This window comes from Cololabis saira, chromosome 11 (assembly GCF_033807715.1).
Source record: "Cololabis saira isolate AMF1-May2022 chromosome 11, fColSai1.1, whole genome shotgun sequence".
In the NCBI taxonomy this organism is placed as follows: Eukaryota; Metazoa; Chordata; class Actinopteri; order Beloniformes; family Belonidae; genus Cololabis; species Cololabis saira.
In genome coordinates this window covers 12,625,925-12,644,646 of record NC_084597.1, presented here as the reverse complement: position 1 = coordinate 12,644,646, position 18,722 = coordinate 12,625,925, and positions in this window count along the sequence as shown.

The following is an 18,722-nucleotide window of genomic DNA, read 5'->3' as shown; positions in this document are numbered from 1 at the left end:
GGCCAAAACAAAAAATGACAACATAAACATCAGTTGAGGGCTGCAACTCCTCTTTTTAAACTGGAATATCCTGGCTTGAGTGCTGTTGTCAGTGACATAAGTATTTGAAATGAACATGATTTTTAAATGTCTGTTGACATATCGGGGTCATTTTATGATTCGTTTTATTATTGCTCTTACATACAGCTCCTTTAATAAAGTACCATATTAACAGCACTACAGCTGAAATTAAAACAGCTTTTGGCTCTCAGCTTCCGGATCAGGGTGGGGATGAAAACGAGGGGGAGTGGTGACGTGATGACGTGGCTCTCTGGCCAGCTGCAGGCTAGCACCAGCTGTGTAAAAGCAAACGGTTCTTACTTAGAACCAACCGCGAACCGGCTCTAGCACCAGCACTAGCACCAGCCCTGGAACCAGCTTGGTGTAAAAGGGGTATGAGTGGTGCCTCTCGCCCAATTTTCTCTCCTCTCTTTCTCTTTCCTTTGTTCATTAATTAGAAGTATCTTATAATCATAATTGTGCTTCATTGTTCTTGTAGTTGGTTGTGCTGGTCTGCCCCCTCTTTTTCTCTCCTGTACATGTTTGCAGGCCAGAGCTTCAGGAGTTTCTAGAGCTTCTTGATCTGCACCTCAGTGTCTGCTGTGTACATTTCTTTATATAGTCGTATCTAGTTCTCCTGCTCACAGATAATTAATATATCTTGTCTTTTGTACCTTGACAATATACTGTATATGTGCCCCTCCTCTCTCTGTCCTTCATCCTCTCTTTCCTATCTCCATTTTCCTGCTCTGCCCAGCTGGCCTCCAGCAGGAGCCCCCCCGGCTCCTTATGATCCAGGTCCTGCTCAAGGTTTCTTCTCTCCTAAAGGGGAGTTTTTCTTGTCACTGTTTGGCTTAAGGTTTTTCCTGTCAGTGTTTATGTAATATTTCCTCTGAGGTAATTTTATGGATCTCTGGAAAGCACCTAGGGACAATTAGTATTGTAATATATTGCTATATTTATATAATTGAAAAAAATCGAAAAGTTATCTCTGGAAAGCTCCTTCAGTCGATTCCCGTTGAAATAGCTGCAGAGCTACCAGATGTTTACAGCAGAATATCCCATTTTACATGTTGATTCAAAGGCAAAATTGAAAATGACTGCTGCATTTAGCCAACACTGGATTAGTACAAACTACTGATTGGCTCACTAAGCACAGTGGTGTGACCATTACTGATGAGGAAGTGTTAATGAATAGCCTTTGCTGAGCCAACTGTCAATCAATCATATTAAAAATAAGTGTACTGCTTTGTATAAATTCTTCTGACATGGTACATTTTTTATCCCCTCAGAGTTGTTATGGATTTGAAATCAAACGATTAAGACCAAAATGTTTTTTTGAAGCAGGTTGCAAATATGTTTATTTCTGTTCTTGGACATTTTAACATGGAAGTCAGTGGAGATTGACTCATTTTTGCAATCAGCATCTAGTGGTTAGTCGAGGAACTGCAACGAATCTTAGTTCTGCATGAGGCTCGACCTGGAGATTACATGTCGGCGCTTGATGTAAACAGTGAAGAAGGCTGCACTTGAGGATAGGCGGTCGTTTGAATTGGCTTTAGTATCGACATTTAAAGGCTTGGATTTTTTTTCTCTGAAAACTGAACTGAACTCACAGTTTCTAGTAGAAATATTTGCTGTTTGCTGACATGCTGCAGCCAAAAGTTTAATTTACTCTTCTACACAACACTGATGTGGGGGCCCTATGGATTGTTTTTCAGATTCTATACCTTTCTAGATGTGGGTCTGATCTATCAGACGAAGTGATTTCTGAATACTACATTTTTCTTTTTCCATCATATTTCTTATTTCAAGATGATGGTTCATGTTAGAATCAAAATCTGAGAGTTGACAGTGAATAGCGCTTTATTCTCGAAGAAGTTTCTTTTCAAAACAAAAGGTTTATTCTCACATGCCATTCCCTGAGAGCTGACAGGGTCAAGACAGTTATTTTTGTTGGTTTCCAGTTCTCCTCATCAGTTTTCCTGGTGGTCTCGCACAGCACATTTGACTTATAGCTTTGTTTAACACATAACAGATGCGCCATAGTTGAAGCCCATAAAATCGCCCTTAACTGACTGAGAGGCCATAAAACAATAGGATGAGAAGTCACGCAAGAAACACAAATTAAAAAGTCGCATAAACCATTTGTACTAAGTACTGACCAAAATAAAAACACAGCTCGTAATTTTCAGTTCACCACAATCCCTCCAGGTTTTAGTCTCCTTAGTTGTTTTGGTTGGTGGGTATAGACCAAGAATGGGATCCATCTGAAATAGAGAAACATCTTTTCCAAGACCACAGGATGTGTTTTCCCTTTGTTTAAGGAATGCATGAGGTTTGGTTAAATAACATATCAGCTGAAACAAATTATGGACTGCAGTACTCTTCCAGTGAGAGAATCGGACCCATTTGCTTTGTGAAATCCAGGTGGTGACTGATTTGAACAAGTAATGTATATCAGTTATTGCTACTATGATGATTTTGTCTTCTTTTGGCTCTTTCCTTTTTCCAGGGGTCTCTATAGGGAATCATTGGGGTTCAGTGTCTTGCTTAGAGACACTTTGGCACATGACAGGGCTGGAGATCGATTCAGAAACCTTCCAGATGGAACCCTCTACGTCACGCCCATCTGGGGTGCAGATCAAGTAACTGTGATGACATAAACAGAGCACAGTCATGCTAAATTGGAGTCTCTGTGAATAAATTCACTCTGCAGTGATCCTGCTTTTGTAATTAAAAATACATTTCACCATGTAATTAATGGATGACACGCATAAAGACAGGCAGAAGGATTACATATCCAAACTGACATTTACAAGATTGTGCAGGAGATCATGAGAAAAGCTGCGGAGCCTGAAGGAATCAATGGTAAAGATGACACTTTGACCTCAAAACGTCCCAGGTTTGATCTGAAGCTACTTGTGCATTCTCTGTCTCTTCCCTCTCTCTCTTTAAATGTATATATGTTTCTTCCAGTTACCCCTGTTTCTTCCCACAGCCAACAGACATACAATCAGGTGGATTAGAGATTGTACATTTCCCACAGGAACGACCGGGAGTGTGTGCCTGTTTATCTGTCGATCTGTGTTAGCTCTATGATCGGACTGACAGCATATCCAGGGCTTTGCCTGCAGAGTGCGCGCCAGTCCTCGATCCTTTCTTTCTCTATTATAACTCCTATAATAAAAGAAAAAGGCTGTAGTAATTTTGTCCCACAAGAAGACAAAGCTGTGCATAAGTTCAGCGTTAGGACTGCCGGGAAGCGTGTGCTGCGTCTGTGTTTATATGTGGGACAGTTCTCCATTAATAATGGATGGCACTTTTTTTCCTCTTTGGGTGCAGGGATAGCACTTAGAACTAACTTAAACTGTTTACAAACTGAATACTTACCTTCCAGTCTTTTACGAGTATGAACATGTGCAGCGACAACATCAAACACTGATGCTCTTTTCAGAGAGAGGAAAAAACTTAGAAAAAAATAAATTGATTTGTTGTATGCAATACTCGTGTAGCCTTCTGATCATTGTGGGAAATGTACATTTTCTTTTCATCACTTCTTTCACCACAAAACTTATTATAAAGCATACCAACGTGAGCAGAATTCCTACTGAATTTTTCACTTTTCCAAAGTCAACGTGCTTGAATTGTACAGGTGAGATAGTCATCTTTGCTCTGGGAAAACAAAAAAACATTTATAATGAAGCACAGCCTCTGAACTATCAAATTTGCACGATACATGATGTTAAATAAAGCTACTCTTGTATGTCTTTTACCAAAAGCATTATCAATTTTTTCCATCCGCATCTGTATAACTTCAGCGTCAGGCCTCACTATCCATCTTCAAATACCTATAGTCTTAATCAGCAGATGTGTTAATTAGCCCTTGTATGGATTTTAAATTGGAAACGTATGCAGGTAGGCCATGTTGAAGGTCTTTTCAACACAACAGGAGCTGATATGAACCTACAGTAAGTGACACCCACAGACCAGACTGTCCTGCTCTGCAGCAACAGGTAGTTCACAATAACGTCTTCTGTCAAAAATGGACTGAACCAGTAACAATAGACTGTGAAAAATTCTAGCCAACAGATATAATCACTGATAACACCTGTCACCACAACTGACCAGTGTTACACTCTCAAATAGAGGTGTCAAAAGTATTCACATTCATTACTCAGGTAGAAGTATAGATAATAGAGTTTAAAAATACTGTAAGGGAGAAAAAAGCCATTGAAAATGAATTCATCTTAGTATAATGCAAATATATTAAAGAACCATATATGTGTACTATTGAGCATTAACGTGTGTTTCAGAGAGCAGAAGATATGATGACTAGTTGCCTATAAGTATTGTAATGGTGCAAAAAGTCAAACTTCAGAGGCATGTTATCATTTATCCTAACCTTTATTGGAATGTACATCCAAGTTTAGTTGCAGGAATCTGAGGGCAACGGATGTAAAAACAAAACTGGACAAGAACATCTGTGCCACAACCACAACCAAATTCACTCTATCCGGATGGAGCAATTTAACTGGATAGTTTTTTGTTTAAAGGCCGAAATGAAATAGAGTAACGAGGCTGTTTTTAAAATGTAAGGAGTAAAAAGTACAGATAATTGCGTGAAAATGTAAGGAGTAAAAGTAAAAAGTCGTCTGAAAAATAATTACTCCAGTGAAGTATAGATAACCAAAATTTCTACTTAAGTAAGGTAACGAAGTATTTGTACTTCGTTACTTGACACCTCTGCTCTCAAATAGTGTGAAGAGGCCACACAGACTTTTCTGAATTCACTTTCCAAAAAAAAAAAAAAAAACGGATCTATGACAGAATCACCTGTTGCAAAATAATAACTAGGAGCCATGTGAAGGATAAAGCCTGAAGTGGGATAAGAACACCTGTGACGACCTGCAGACAAATGTTAAGTGTCACTCTGACATTACCTGGGAAAAAAGACTCCCATTAAAGGACTCTGACCTGCTGACCAATACAAAAGAAGAGGTAAAACGTTGGCATTTAGTCCTCTGAAGTGGAGAGAGGATGGTTGAACAGAGAAAAGGATTGATGCTAAGACGGTAATCTAATGAATTCTATTAGTTCACTGGGTCAGCACATCACAGGGTTTGCTTTCACATCCAGACCATTAGGTCCACCTCTCAGACCGAGGGAGCCTGCAGTCCCCAGGGACTCCGACAGCTAATGGAGGTGCGAGACGGCAAGTGGTCAAGTCTCACTGTGAACCCCTGCGGCTAGACTCATTTCATGCTCTTTGACCTCTCGACCCTTTGCGGTACAGTTAAATGTCAATCAGAAGCACTGGGAGGACTGGTGCAGAGGCATGGACGGGGTCCGACCTCCAGGACAGGTCCACGCTGCCATTTGAAGGCACTAGTGAACAATAGAGGGAAGAGAGAGCTTGGGGAGTGAGACCTTCAGCATCATAATGATGGGATGAAGCGATCTTAAAAGGCAAGCCATTTTTCAAAAGCCGAGGCCACCGCTTTGCAGTGCTCTAAAGAACAGCCCAACAATACTTGTGTCAGCACATAAATAATTTCTCTCTTACAGTGTGTATTCATACACACGCGTGTACACACCATTAGTATATGTGTTCCCTTTTACATTAAGACCCACTTATGAAGTACACTGGACACTGTAAGGGTAAAAAGCATATTTTATTTTTCATGTTAAGTGGGGAAACATACCAGGCTATCAGAAACAGCTCCACCAACATTTACCTCGGATTCTTGCATGAAAACTGTCTTTTTTTTTCCACGTCCTTTTTGGAGAGGATTATCCCTGTACAAGTTTTTCTTTTTTAATCAGAAGAAAAGTAACTTAAATATATGTGAAAAAAATATTTTCCTTTTACTAGTAATAAAATTAAAGAGGCTAATTTTAAATGTATTCACAAACTGTATTTAACTCCAATTAAAATGCACAAAATTTCAAAGGATATCTCTCCAAAATGTCCAAGATGTAAAAGAATCGATGGAACATTTGTACATGTGTTTTGGGAATGTGATCTTTTAATACGTTTCTGGAAATCAATTCATTCCTTCACTCAATCAGTATTAGAAATTAATTTTGAGTTAAGCTCCAATTTGTATTTATTAAATGACACACTGGATCTTCAGTTAGACCGGAAAAAAAGCAGGATATTGATTATGATCACATACTTCGCTAAGAAATGCATACTTTTACTTTGGAAAGATGATTCCCCTCCAACTTTCAAGTTTTTTTTTAATCAAATTTCAGTTTTTTTACCATTGGAAAAATTAACTTTGGAAAAATACAACCGTGGTCATATTTTTCAAGAATTTTGGTTTCCATTATTTTTAAAACTGGAGAATTTTTCCAAAGGGGACCAATGATTATCTCTATTTTCGAACTTGTGCCTTATATGTATGTATGTATGTTTGTATGTATGTATGGATATATATATATAGTTTGATATCGCTGTTGCTGCCATTATATATTTTTTTATTTATTTATTTTTTTAATATTTATTTAATTTTGTTCTCCCTTAATGTATGTTCTTTTTTTTGTTTTGTTTTGTTTTGGGTTTTTTTTCCCTAGGGTAATTATGGGGAGGGTAGGAATGTGGGTAGAATAGAAATCGTGAATGTGAAAATGTGAATTGTTAAAATTATTGTGAAATAAAAAGATATTTAAAAAAAAAAGAAAAAAAGTCATGTTTTGGTTAAGATTTAGGCAATGGATTGATGCAAAATGTTTCATTTGCGTTCTAGGGCTTCTGTGTATTCAATATTTACACAGGACAGGAAGGAGGAAGCAGCACTGTTTGTCTTTCCATTCTGGTTGTCAGCAACCTCCCACATCTGATTTTCCCCACCGTGTCACTCAGTGTCTCAGTGTGTTTGTTTGTGGCAGTGACAGAGTGCTCCATTCTCATGCGGTATTGAGTAAGTAATGACCTCGACATCTTGTCCTCTTTGTCCAATGCTTTTCCATCTTCCGTCTCTCCCTGCTTCACCCCCTTCATTGATGTCACTAACCATCCATTTTAATCCCACCTTAAAAAGCTCATCACAACAATCTTTCTACTCTATGTTGACAAAAGGACCAAAGCAAATGGCCGCAATTGTTGTGAGGATTTCTTTCCTCCACTTCATCCTTAGTTAAATGTATTCAAGGGTTTAAGCCTCTCTGATTCTATCCCTATTTCTCCAACTCTCTGATGTGAGACAGACAGAGGGGCCTGACCGTTGGTCAAGGTTAACAGAACCTTAAACTGTGTTTGAGCTCCACATCATACGCCCACCACCGCAGAGATCAAACGTCGTTGTTCTCCCAACTCCCACTGACAACTCAGTGAAGAAGAAGAAAAAAAAAAGTCTCGCTTCTCCTTTCTTTGCCCTGTCTGACGTGAGACGCATCCAGCCCACAGCAGACCTAATCAGGCTCTCAGCCCAGCGTGAAACTTCCCAGCGTGCACCAGTATGAACCTTCCCACGTTCATTATACATTTTGATCCTGAATATCTGAGCATGTATTGATAGATGCCTGATTTTTTATAGTGCTTCAATAATCTGTTCCAATTTATGATAATACCTATTCCCTAAGAAGTAGGATGATGTTATGTGACAACCTACTACTATAAAATAAGAGCTTAGTTACTATGTGTACTGAGATGTTTCTTTTGATAGCTATTATACAATTTAAATTGTGGCTCTCGGGCTTTAACAGGAAACTTTCATCAAGAAAACTGCACGTTTATCCTTGTGATGACAGGATATGTTACATTAAACTAATCTATTGCAAATTACATTCTTTTTTTACTTGCAAATACATTATGTTGCTAAAAAATGAACAAGAAGGCTACAGCGTACAAAAGGTTGACCTTCAGGGTGCAAAAATTATAAGTTATCCTTGAGCACCATCGTGAGGTAGAAGATAGAATTACAGTTTCTAGATTGTATTGCACTCATCGCACTCATGAGTGCAATGAGTGCAATACCAGTAGATGGCGCCAAAGGATTTCAACGTTGCATTATGATAAATGTCATGATGATTGGTAATCTAATGCTGCACAGAACTCTACTAGTGCCTATATTGAGATACAAAATTAATTTGATTCTTCTTCTTTTTCTTTCTTCTACTTTAATTATTTATTCAAACAGGTTAAAACAAAAACAAAATAATCAGAATACATAAAATGTATATACCGAAAAAAAACAAACAAAGAAAACCATAAGCAAAACAAAGCAAATTAAAGAGACAAATCTATATGTAAATAAATATTTCCTGTTTGAAAGGGTGTAGGATGAAGTTTCAAAAAACTTTTCTAGTCCTACCCCTTCTAATGTTCTGTTTTTACCATTTCTTCATTTCACAGAACTTCTAAAAGAAAAGCATAAAAGAAAAGAAAAAGTGGTTCAGCTGAGCAAGGCACTTTGGTCATTGGCTGTCAGTTCATGTGTCCATTTCCGTTTTGTTTGATTAGTAAAGCCACCAGTCACTTGTCATTTGGTCATTACTGAATGTAGCTTGAAAACAGACCTGCTGTGAATGTGTTTGTGTTGTTAGGACTAGATTTCTACATTTCTAAAATTTCTAATTTCTTCAGAAACGTATAACGCCACTATTGTGAAATGTTGACATTTTCAAGTAAAAAAAAAAAATGCAACGAAAGTCAGAAGATAAAAAAACTTCTTGCCATCATAAAATCCATCATACAAGGCAAACAAAAACAAAACAAGTCTGATAAAGTTAGAAAGTTTTATGGCTGCGGTGAACCGAAGTGGGACTGGTTATGTGTGTGTGTGTGTGTGTGTGTGTGTGTGTGTGTGTGTGTGTGTGTGTGTGTGTGTGTGTGTGTGTGTTTGTGTGTGTGTGTGTGGATGAGGAGGACGCTTTGTGACAAAGCTTTTACAACCATGATATCTGCCACAGAGGATGTTAATAAGTGTAGAGTGTAGAGTAGAGTAGAGTGCCCAAAGTTTTACCTTGTTTCACTTTTCTTTTCTGTTTTCTATGTAAAATGGTAAAGGTTTTGGATAAAAAGAAAAAATATCTGCATGTTTCAAATATCTACCGGTAAGTAAATGTCATCAAATGTTATACTTTAGAAGCTTTGCAGAGTAACTGAATGTTCCTGTGTTGCTTATGACTGTATCCTGCCCTGACTCGTCTCCCGTTGCTCGTTGGTTCATTGTCTTCTATCTGCAACATTTATCATAGCCTCAAGGAAGGCATTCCACACCTCCACACCCTCCACTCCTTCCACACACACTCACGCGCCTCCTACAAGCACACACTCACAACAAGCCCTTTGCACTTGTTATATGGGTGTGGTTTCTGCTGTGCAAGCAAGAAAACAAGAAAGCAGCCAATCTAAATATGAATCTTCAACACCTAATGCCCCGGCCTGATAACTGGTTAAAAAACAGCCGCTGACGCGCTTAGGCGCAAGACATTGTGCCACTTATCTCAGTAGTTTAATGCATGCCTCATCTTTCATGTGTGCATTGGAAGAGTCTGATCTGACCCAGATCAATCAGAGAATGTAGATAATTATGTCAGTGAGATCAATTATTCATTAAAAGATGACATTTCATGCTTACTTGATACACTGGAGATGCAATCCAGACAGTTGCCCCTTAATGGTTGGGATAATGTGTAAGCAGTTTACTAAGATCTTGGTTAAATTGGAAGTTGTCCTTCCCCCTGTTTCTTTCCCAAGTTCTTTAATTTCCTTGCCATACAAGCAAGTGGTGGGTGTCCATTGAAAAAAGCTATATGTGTTGGGTCATTTAAAATTTGTCGAAGTGAAATTAAACTGAAGACTGTATTTTTTCATCACATTAAAGTTTTTTTTGTTTACAATTTGCAGATGGGATAGTTTCATGCCACCCTTAAGGGATTCAGTATTAAAGGAAATATACAAAAAAATAAACAGAACACAACTCTAATATTTTACTATTAAATACAGCAGTTGTTGCTTTAGCTCAGTGTCTCCCAACCTGGGGTCCCCCTGGGGGGGCGCCAGAGATCTCTGGGGGGACGCGATATATTACATATTTACACGTGTTAAATAAATAAAAAATCATAATAAAACACCTAATGGAATACATTAATCCAAGTCTGTATAAACCCACTTAGAAATATATTTTGATCATTTTAAAATAGCTACTAAGTTATTTATCAGGATAAAAACTTAAAAATGCATTATTATATCATTATTCAACATTTAATATACTACTACTCCGACAAGTTGTTAAAGGAAAAATGTTAAAAAATGTTGCTCTCATATTAAAAGAGACATTTTTCAGAAATATTTTTATGTCCTTGCAATTATTTTTTGTGCGTATTTTATACATTGGTGACACAAAAGGAAGGTGAGAAAAACAAAGTACACGGTAAACCAAAGAGAAATGTATCAAAAAAACATAATTAATGTTCATTTTTTCAATTAAAGGTTTGTAACAAATAACTTTACTCTTTTGCGGCTAGTACGTACGGGTCTGGGGGGGCTTGCTGGTCTTAGACACAAGTAGGGGGGGGCTCCAAGGAAAAAAGGTTGGGAACCACTGCTTTAGCTGATGTAATAAATAGCAAAACAACCTCTATTGGCTTTTTATGAGAGTTTGCTACGTTTTTATATGCCACAGATTTTACTTCAGATGTCCTTCCTGACATAAACCTTCCCATTTAGCTTGAGACCAGAACTATGAGAGCACCGGTTTGTGGCCACTCACTGGCTCGGTCAAATAGGGCAATGTGGGGTTCATGGACTCTTTCACGCCTGAGGACTTGGGATCAATCCTTGACCTTCCAGTTGGAGGGCAACCGACTCCACCAATTATTCCACAGCCACCAATTGCCATAATTATAGTCTGTACTTAAGATAATATAACCACTGATGATGCAACACTTACACACATCGATGTTTCCAGAAGTGTTACTCATAACAGAAGCAGAGCATCTGACCTGAGACATTTCCTCAACAGAAATGATAAAAATCAAAAACACTTCACTGGGAAAAATGATGAAAGCAAAGCAGAGGTTTCCATTTGACTGAGCTAAGAGCTAAATTTGCACTTTCATGCATCCATCCATTTTCTACATACCCACTTTCATCTTATTCAGGGTCATGGAAGGTTGCCGGAGCCCATCCCAAAAGGCAGGTCACACCCTGGACAGATCAGCAGTGAACATATTGTAGATTAATAGAATATAATGTTAAGACAAAACAAATTTAAGAGGAATCCCTATAAGCTACATTGACTTTGCATAACATTAATACAAAAATGACAAACAAAATTATAAAATATACTCCTGACTCTATATGAACCAGCAGAACTATAAATAAAATGGCTTACATAAGGCTTTACGAACCCAAACAACAATGGTAGATATATGGTGGTACATGTATATCTTGCATCTCAACGGAGAAAATAGAGTGTATACCTGGCTATTTTGTGAGGAAATACACTCAGGATGTGTTTGACTTCTTCTGTGCTCCAGCATTCATTACTCTGTTGGAGGAAAGCATTTAAGGCAAGACTTTCTTTTGACTATGGACTGACGGCCTGTTCAGGGTGTATGCCTGCAATTTGCCTGACGAGAGCTGGGATAGGCTCTGCAAGATTAATAGATAAATAAATAGGATTCAGCTGGGATGGATGGATGAATGAATGGATGTTCATAGAACCCAAAAAAAGAACGAAGATCAACAAACCACATTAAAACAAATGCAGATGCCAGTGACAAAAGCTTTAAAACCAGTCTATGCCCTGAAAATATCTTTCTATAGCATTCTCCTTTGGGGTTATTACCTCAGGTTGGACTGCTTTTATACACACACACACACACACACACACACACACACACACACACACACACACACACATATATATATATATATATATATATATATATATATATATATATATATATATATATATATATATATTTTAATCTTAGCAATATCATCCACACACAGACAAAACTTTAGGCACCGTATTTTGATCACCCTTTATCCGTGACTGACCTGTGAGATTAATTCTGCTGCAACTGCAGCCTTTTATTTCAGATTTCAGATTCAGATTCAGATGACTTCATTAATCCCTTTGGGAGGTTCCCTCGGGGAAATTTACATCTCCATCTCACACACACAGCACTGTCATTTACAAATCAAACACCCCAAAAGCCAAACACCCATATCAAGATAAAAAGATAAAAAATAAATAAAAATAAAAGGTAAAAACAAAAATAAAAAGTGCCATAAAAAGAATTATATGGATTATAATTAGTATTCGAGTTGTAAAAAAAAAATCAGGGGGGATGGTGGATTTTATCATATGGGGACAGATAATTTGTGCTGATTACAAATAATATAATATATTACAAATAATAGCCCTGACCAAAACACCTGCAGAAATACTGCAGGAATGACATAGCAGCAGTTAAATGCAGCCTTCTGTAAGCTTTAAATATCCACTGGGCTTACATCAAATACATCAAAACACAACATTATCAATATGACTCTGTCCTTCACAGGATAAGTAAAATGGATCACTGCAAAAACTCAAAATCTTAACAAGAATACTTGTCTTATTTCTAGTTAAAATGTCTCATTTTAGTAAAAAAAAATCTCATTACACTTAAAACAAGACTCATCACTGGAAAAAACAAAAATGTTTTCACCTGTTTCAAGTAGATTTTCACTTGAAATAAGTAGAAAAATCTGCCAGTGGAACAAGATTTTTTTTACTTCTAATAAGAAGATAAATCTTGTCCCACTGGCAGATTTTCCTACTTATTTCAAGTGAAAATGTACTTGAAACAGGTGAAAATAGTCAAATAAGTTATTTTTCTGGTGTTATTTTTCTGGTGATTACTCTAAATGTTGAAATAGCAGTAAAACAACATTCATTGATGAAACATAAGGGATGATAAGGGGGGATGGCAGTTTTACTGGGGGGGGGGGGGATGATTTGGACCGTTTTTGTTTCAGGGGGGATGCCACCCCCCCTCATCCCCCCCTCATCCCCCCTCAACTCCAGTACTGATTATAATATATATACTTTATATGAATTATATGTAATAAAATATTTGTTTCTTTCAATACAATTTAACCACGTTTAGGTGACTCCATAAACATCACACTTGTTCGTGTGTTAATGCAGATCAATAACGTGATTTGCTGCAACTCTGGAGTGAATCACGCCCATCTCGATGACAGATTGACGTGGCTAATTCCTGACACCAGGGGGCGCTGTTACTCCGGACGCAGCCGCTCAGCCCCAGTCAACATTTCTAGGGCATTAACGAGTGCGGTACGTGTGTTTGTGTCTATCCAGTGAAAAAAAATCGCCGGAGACGGAGCGAGACAGTGTTTGACCGTACCAATGTGTGTGGCCCCCGAACACGTCGTCTTAACCTCAACGGAATCATCTCATGGACACAACAGTGTATCGAAAATGAGGGAATAATTGGCGCACGGCGAGGCTCCTCTGCAGCTACGGTTTTGTTGAACTGCGAGACTGTGGGATCACAGCTGCTGGCTGCGAAAATGTCGAGAAAAATGGAAAGCAAGCACGGTAAGTCCAGCCTGAATCAGACCCCGACCACATCTGGATACCATATAACGGTATTTCCCCGCCTCGTGGGGATAAATACTCGGGGATATGGATCTCCAGACACCGCTGGATGGGAATGGAGGTGTATTTGGGCCTCGTGGATGGGTCTTTCCTCGGCTACAATAAACCCTCGCCCGCCGTGTCTGCTGACTGGAGATGTGGGGGATTGGTAGTCTGGAAAACACAGTTTAGACCTGATACCCTTCAATGGTCGCATATGGTGGTTGGTAACATTGTAGGTAAACATTAAAGGACATTTTTTTCCCTTTTCTATTATTATTATTTTTTTTTATTTTTGTCTAGAATCTGCAGATGAATCTCTGCCTCGGTAAAGCATCTTTTTGAGACTAGGTTTGTGATTTGTAAGGACAACTAGCAGCTGGTAAAGGCCAGGCTTTCAGGGGCTAGTTAGCAGGTATATATATATATATATATATATATATATAATATATATATATATATGTGTGTATACCTGGTGTCCAGGAGTTGAAGTGCGTTCACGCCCCAGACTGTCGTGTCTATTTGTGTTGTGATGATTTCAGCTTTGTGCACGTGGCGTTTTTTCTTCTTCCTTCTCTATGTTGTGTCTGTGACTGTACTGCTCATTTTGTATGCAGCTGGAAGACAAATACAAGCCCTGCAGAGCACAAAGACCCACACAAGAGATATAAGGAGAGGTGGTGCTCTTGTGCACGCCTTTTGGGAAGAAACTTTATATCCTCCAGCTACACTTGCATCCCATCCCACCAGCTGTCTGGCCCCCTTTTGCTTTTCCCTTCACACTGTCCCGATGTTGCCTGCAGTAAACGGACACACACAAACGAACCAGCTCCCAGTAACAGGCGGGGAGGGAGAGGGAGTGTCATCCAGCAACCAGTTCAGTCTTTCTTAACACACGTAAAAGTTTCCGATTCCCTCCGTGTCCTGCAGACAGATGACTACATATGGGCACAAGTTCATGAAAACTCGGAGGCAGTGTAGGTTGTTGTTTTTTTTGACAATCCTGCAACAACAGGGCTTTTCACGTGAACTCAATCCATCACACTCTCTTGCATCCATTCTCTCTTTTGCCCTCAACTGGACTCAAAATGGTGTTGACATGACAGGGTCACCTAAAATACGTGTCATATGCTTTACTAAGGGTGTAACAACTAACTATCTTGATATTTCACATTTTGTGTCCCCATTATGATTTTAAGCCTCCTAAAATCTTTTATTGATTATTCATATTCATTTTAATACATTTCTTAACACTGTGGTACAACAGGGTTCAAATATAGCTAGATATTTTTTAATTCATGTGATTTGTGGCCAGGGGCGTCAATTGGGTATGCCAAGGTATGGCAGCCGCCACACCTTGGCTTCAAGGGAAAATGTAAATGTTTGTTTTTTAACACTGCAAAAACTCAAAATCTTAACAAGAATATTTGTCTTATTTCTAGTTAAAATGTCACATTTTTAGTGAAAAAAATCTCATTACATTTAAGACAAGACTCAAAAACTCAAAAAACAACAATTTTCACCTGTTTCAAGTAGATTTTCACTTAAAATAAGTAGAACATTTTTTTTTGCTTGTAATGAGAAGATAAATCTTGTTCCACTGGCAGATCTTTCTACTTATTTCAATTGAAAATTTACTTGAAACAGGTGAAAATGGTCAAATAAGTTATTTTTCTGGCAATGACTCTTGTTTTAAGTGTAATGAGACTAAAAATGAGACATTTTAACTAGAAATAAGACAAATATTCCTGGTAAAATTTTGAGTTTTTGCAGTGTGAGCGAGACTGCATTGGAAAAAGTTCCAATTTTCTTAACCACACAGATAAGCTCCATAGCAGATTCTGTGATGAGTATTTGCTGGATGTGTTGATTGATACTCTAGTTAAGTTCTGTGACTCGTAACCTTGCCATTCCTTAGCTTTGACTGAATTGACGCCACTGTTTGTGGCCACTTTCTTTTTTTTTTATCATTAAAATTATCAACATTTTTACTGTGAAATTGTCAGCTTACTTGAATAAGCCTGAGGAAATAAAACAATTCAAATTCAATTCAAAAATTCTAAAACCCGGAAGGGAAATTAATTGTAGCAGTAGTCATGATTTTAGTCTCTTTAGAGATTCATTGTAGAGGGTTATTGCTGTGGGCAGGAAGGAGCTCCTGTAGCCGTCTGAGCTTCAGCAGATCTGAAGAAGCCTCCGACTGAGGACACTGATGCCTAATCACAGTGTTGTGAAGAAGATGCTCAGGGTTGTTGATGATCATCTTCATTTAATGAAGTATCCTCATTTGCACAATCAGCGCCAGACGCTCCAGGGAATGGTTATGCAGTGGATGTATATGAAGAAAAAAAAAACATTTAGGTCACAAAACTTGGTATTACACCAGCTGCAAAGAGAACAATGAACCACAATGAGTAGTCCCCGTCAAACTTAAAAGCTTTCTGCTGCACGCACAGCGCCATGATGAGAAAGGGAGAAAGAATTTATGAAAACAACTTCCAACCTTTTGATTTGAGATTCCCGTACATGGATATAGCTATTGTTTCAGGTTTAATGAAACATGCCATGCAAATGGTTTCTGTAGGACACGGTTTTTTGTAGGTCTATCAATGTCTGCATGGTTATCAACCTCAAGAAAGAGAGTTGGAGCCAGATTCACTGGCTGCATCAATGTGATTCCATATCGCCTGGTCACTGCCTCTCCACTCTAGGGAGGCAAACACCCAAAAGGTTACCCGATAGGAGTCCCTTCTGCAACCTGTCGTTTAGAGCATTTTGGACCGTCATGTTGTAGAAATTAAAGTGGGTGGTTGATTTATTTAGCTTAGCACTGAACTGATTTCTCTGCACCCACATGACTTCATCACTCAGGCAGCCAGAACTGTTATCCAGATTCAGTGTCATGTGATGTTCTCCTAAAACTAAAGGCAGATGACAGGCGAACTTACATCTCACTGCTTTCCTCAGGCAAGACGAAGTGGGTGGAGAGGAGTGGAAATTTGGAAGTGTGTTTTTATTTGGCAGTTCACACTTGATGTACTCAGTTTTTTTTTTTACGTTTTTATTTTTTAATGAGACTGCTGGACTGTTAGAATCATCGATTCCCCCACCAGATTTTAAATCTACCTCAGCAGATGTCCATATTGTCCACTGTTTGTAAGCTGAATTGCGAATTGTGAATTATAGTTTTTTTTTCCTCCCTTGCATGGAATGATTTGACACAGTTAAAGAGGAATTGGTTCTCGCCTGCTTCATTTTCCTCTTCAGACACCATCCCCCCGACATAGCTGCAACTGTTTATCAACACATCACACTGAAAAATTGTGGTGACACACACACAGGGTACAAAACTTCGCTGCGTGGGTTTGTATGTAGAGTGATTTCAAGGAGTTTGTGACAGGATTTTAGGGAAGGGTTTTGCTTATCTCATTAATTTGAGTTGTTATAAAAAACTGCGTTACAGAGCCCATCTTTGGTCAGTGGAGGTAAAAGAAAAACCTTGAAGAAATTCATCCTCTTCTTTAATAAACCTGTTCATGGATTCGTTAGTTGGGAAAGCGAAATGAGATCTGTGTGTACCCATATGACATATGTAGAAATACAAGCATAAGCTACTGTAAACTGCAGATATTTTTAAAGTACTTGAGAAAACAAGTAAAAGTGAGAAGGGGAACCAAGTTGTACTACACTTTTGAGTAGTTTTTTTTCGGGAGGTTTTTTTGCTACATAGGATTTTAGGATATTTGTATGATTTGTTTTTTTCTCCCTCTTTTTCTAAACTCCCTTCTACTACACATGGAGGTTGTGCACATTTTCATCTTAGTAAGATGTGTACACCGTCATGAAAGAATGTTGTTTTGAACATTTTGCATGCCCTGGTGACTTAACAGCGCACGCCAAATATAGAAGAGGCTGGTTAAAGAAACCAGCTTTAATATGTATTGTTAAAATTTCTCAGATTTCTCTCTGTTGCTCACTTTGCCTTTGCAAAATGTGTTGCTGCAGATGCAACTCCAACCACCACCACATATGACACAATGGTTCTTGACATGTCAGTGTTCATGCAAAATCACTGGCATTAGCTCAATGTTTTACAATTACTTTGTGGACTTTTTTTCTGAGTGGACAGTCAATGACTACGTTTACATGCAGTCAAAATTCGGGTTAAGGTCAATATTCCGGTTACTGAAACATTCGGAATAATCTTGTTTACATGCGTGAGCGAACAGAGTTGTCCCTGTATACATGGAAATTGTAATCATTTGGGATATCTGGATCAAACCAGCGACGCACGGAGAACGTCATGACGCAATTCCCGTCATTTCCGCTTCTTCTTCCTGTATCCAAATCCAAAACAACAACAATAACGGCAGCACGGCTGATAATGAACAGCCCAGTAGAAGTCGCCTTCTTTTGCGCTTTGGTGCTGGTACTGACCCACCACCAGGACTTAACACTATTCCTCGTCACCTTCTTCATTAATGGAAGGCGAGAACATGAAGAAATGGAGCTGGAGCTGTGCCATCCATCCATGCTACCCGTTTCCACCAGAGCACCCCAGACACTTTTGGCACTTTTGCACTAGGACTTACTTGGCCCAACTCGGCTCGGCGCGGCTCGTCGCGGCTCCACACGTGTGTTTTCGCACTGCCAGGGGAGAAGTGGGGGGGGTGGGGTGAAGCGGCTGTGACGTACTCTATTGCGCAGCACCTTTGTTTGTGTCGGCTGGAGCCGGGAGCGGCTGAGAAAAAAACAGCCCGTCTACATCGCTTTTTTAATTTTTTCTCGACAGCCACCAGGTTTATGAACATCTGCACCTCAGAGTTGGATCACCAAACAGACGTTTTTGCTGTATAATAAAATCGCCGCGAGTCACCTCGCGCTGACTCCCACTTCCTGATTCAAACGTCTGACGACCCCGCCCCCCGACCAATCAGTGGCGCAGAGGGTGATGACGTCAGAAATAGTCCCGGCTCAGCCCGCTATAGAACCTGGCTGAAATGGTTACAGAAAAAGGTATCGGCTTAGAGCGGCTCTACCCGTCTCAGCCCTAATGCAAAAGCGTAAAACGGGTAG